The sequence below is a fragment of the Ascaphus truei genome, chromosome 15 (assembly GCF_040206685.1).
Source record: "Ascaphus truei isolate aAscTru1 chromosome 15, aAscTru1.hap1, whole genome shotgun sequence".
NCBI lineage: Eukaryota > Metazoa > Chordata > Amphibia > Anura > Ascaphidae > Ascaphus > Ascaphus truei.
Window position 1 is genome coordinate 37,246,445 of NC_134497.1, and position 3,561 is coordinate 37,250,005.

The following is a 3,561-nucleotide window of genomic DNA, read 5'->3' on the forward strand; positions in this document are numbered from 1 at the left end:
AGAGGGGTGACAGAGAGCGAGAGAGAGAGAGAGAGAGAGAGAGGGGTTGCACAGAGAGAGAGAGGGGTGACAGAGAGAGAAAGAGGGGGTGACAGAGAGAGAGAGAGAGAGAGAGAGGGTGACAGAGAGAGAGAGGGGTGACAGAGAGAGAGAGGGTGACAGAGAGAGAGGGTGACACAGAGAGAGAGAGGGTGACAGAGAGAGAGAGAGAGAGGGGTGACAGAGAGAGAGAGAGAGGGGGTGACAGAGAGAGAGAGGGTGAGAGAGAGAGAGAGAGGGGGTGACAGAGAGAGAGAGAGAGAAGAGGGTGAGAGAGAGAGAGAGAGAGGAGGATAGAGAGAGAGAGAGAGAGAGGGGGGTGACAGAGAGAGAGAGAGAGAGAGGGGTGACAGAGAGAGAGAGAGAGTGGGTGACAGAGAGAGAGAGAGGGGGGTGACAGAGCGAGAGAGAGAGGGGGTGACAGAGACGAGAGAGAGAGAGAGAGGGTGACAGAGAGAGAGAGGGTGACAGAGAGAGAGAGGAGAGAGAGAGGAGGGTGACACAGAGAGAGAGAGGAGACAGAGAGAGAGGGGTGACAGAGAGAGAGAGAGAGAGAGAGAAGAGAGAGAGAGGTGACAGAGAGAGAGAGGAGACGAGAGAGAGAGAGAGAGAGGGGGACCAGAGAGGAGAGAGAGAGAGAGAGACGAGAGAGAGGAGGGGTGACAGAGAGAGAGAGAGAGAGAGAGAGAGGGTGACAGAGAGAGAGAGAGAGAGAGGGTGAGAGAGAGAAGACGGAGAAGAGAGGAGAGAGAGAGAGAGAGAGAGAGAGAGAGAGGTGACAGAGAGAGAAGAGAGAGGAGAGAGAGAGAGGGTGACAGAGAGAGAGAGAGAGGGGTGACAAGAGAAAGAGAGAGAGGGTGACAGAGAGTAGAGTGACAGAGAGAGAGTGAGGGGGTAACAGAGAGAGAGAGAGAGGGTAACAGAGAGAGAAGAGAGAGAGGGTGACAGAGAGAGAGAGAGGGTGACAGAGAGAGAGAGGGTGACAGAGAGAGAGAGAGGAAGAGAGAGAGAGGGTGACAGAGAGAGAGAGAGGTGAAGAGAGAGAGGGGGTTGACAGAGAGAGAGAGGGAGAGAGAGAGAGAGAGAGGGTGACAGAGAGAGAGAGGAGAGGCTGAAAGAGAGAGAGAAAGGGTGAGGGAGAGAGGCTGACAGAGAGAGAGGGTGACACAGAGAGAGAGAGAGTGACAGAGAGAGAGAGAGAGAGAGAGACGAGAGAGAGAGTGAGCCGAGAGACTACATCAAAAGGGAACCCAAAGCGTTAAATTGCTGATTTTCAAGGAAGACTTGTACTCCACGTGATTTCATGTTTTCCCCGCCGCTAGGTTGGATTTAAAAGCAGCCGTTCAAGCTGCCTTTAAAAAATAAATAAAATATATGTTCCCCTTCGATATGCGCATCAATGTAATCCAAACACTGACTAGCTAAATTGGCGATCGATCCTTTCTCCTGTGACCAATCTGCGAAGATTTGGCTTGAGGGTTTGCTAAATCACTGTGTAATGCAGTCAGTGGAGCATATATTTATATTCATATGTGTTCCACTGACGTGTGCTCGCTCCCGAGCCCTGGTCCTGTCTCATGGGGCTTCTCCAGCAGCAGAATCTCCCGTCGAAGTAAGTATTGTGACTTGAACTAAACTGGTTCCTGGGGTAAGGTCAGCCTCTACTATTAACCCAGATATATGTGGGAGGATATACCAGAGACACAGGTTTAAATCTCTGTCACTCTGGCCCACGACTGCTATGGATTCTACTATTCTGTTTATCCCACTTAAGTCTACTCTATTATTAATAAGCTACTAGATAACACTTATGATCTAGCCTATGCCTATGTGTCTTCACTATCTATAATAGGAGTTATGTCCTGTAATCTATATATCCCTAATGGTTTGTAGATTGCCTTGTTATCTTATGCCCAGATAAGTGTGTAATAATGCTGCTTTTGACTGTAAGCTCATAACATTGAACTATCTTTTAACTTGCTCCTTTTCAGCTTTAACACTTTCGTTTTGGCAGAAATATCATCTAAGAAAGAAAATATCAGCATGGCAGCTCCCAGCTCTTCAGACTAATTTATAGTAATTAAATATCCTTTATGGCACCAATACAGTGCATACATGTTGCTTCAATTTACTGTTACTTAAGTGTAACTTATGCAATGTGACTTCTCACAGTTCAGTAAGTGTGCTGCTCTGTCCCTCTCTATTTTGTTATTGGTTTTCCTGGTTGCTTGGCAACGTGACGTCATAATGCGCTGCGATGACACCAGACATCAACCAGGAAGTACTGAGACTGCAGTGGCTGTAAACACAGGTGATGGGTATGAGGTGATTGTGTAACCCCTAGGGGTATATATACCTGTTAGTGTCACTATTGCAGTAAGGTGTATGGTCTGAGGAGAGGACGTGTCTGTCCTGAAACGCCACGTGTTTGCATATACCTGCTCTGATGCTTTGAATACAAAGTAAGTTACTTACAGAAAAGGCTCCTGTGTGCTTCCTGCACCACTTTATTTCTTCATCTTCTCTTTCCCGGAAGTGGAGACACTGACTACATCCAGGTCACAGCTGTGTCCTACTGCGCATGCTCACACTAAGGGGATCATGGGAGTTGTAGTTTTTAGACTTCAAAACGGATCACGTGTCACATACTGTGCAGATTAGAAACCAGACAGTAACATTTCCCAGGCACTGTGCTAGGAAAGATAGTTTCTGCTGCATGTAGCTGTGTATACTCGTCCTGGTCATATATATATATATATATATATATATATATATATATATATATATATATATATATATATATAAGTAAAGTAAAGCTGCTTCAGTTCCTCCCTTTTGGCCAATGTTGATATGAAGGAGGTAACCTGGATATGACATAACTCCTGAGGCTATAATACAACTAAAGTACTGCATACGTGTGTATATGTATAAATATATATAGAGAGAGAGTGAGAGAAACAAAACAAAGAGAAGCGCAGGCTCCATAGTGTTTATCTGTATAAAAAAAAAAGTCCATTTAATGTGGCACGCAGTCCCTAGGAATCACACTTACAAGACATAAAAAAACTGATCATTTGAGAGAAATCTCTAAGGGGTTCGTCAGCTGGGTTGGACGGGTCCAATATTATACTCTGCCTGGGTAAGGTGCAGCTGTTGGAAAAACCTGATATACATCCGCAATGCTACGCTTGATCAGACAGTCTCTCAGCATAAGTGCCAGCCCTCCGGTCAGATGTAGACTCCGGACACAGGCCGCGTGTACAACATATGTAGCCGAGCTTCCCTTCAGGTACAAGGACGTCCTGTCTACCGCCGTGCGTGCTGACATCACCTTCTCGTCCCAACTATTTCGTCACTAACACGTGACTTCTTCAGGGAATATTGGATAACCACAGAGTACTTCCTTATATATGTAGCCCTTTTTCTGAACCCTCCCAAAGGAACTACTGGTCACTGTACAACACCTGCGGCTCCAGGAGATCTGAGCCTCCGCTAGCTAGGAGCCTGGGGTAACACTCATAC

At 46.4% G+C, this 3,561-nt stretch overlaps 1 protein-coding gene across 1 annotated transcript in view; it reads right to left on the reverse strand.

Moving 5' to 3' along the window:
• LOC142466828 (uncharacterized) overlaps positions 1–2,596 on the reverse strand; it is a 13,177-nt gene extending 10,581 nt beyond the window's left edge. Inside the window, exon 1 of the mRNA XM_075572318.1 lies at positions 2,515–2,596. The gene's annotated coding sequence lies outside the window, so the exon portion shown is untranslated. The remainder of the gene's footprint in view (positions 1–2,514) is intronic.
• Between the last annotated feature and the right edge of the window lie 965 nt (positions 2,597–3,561).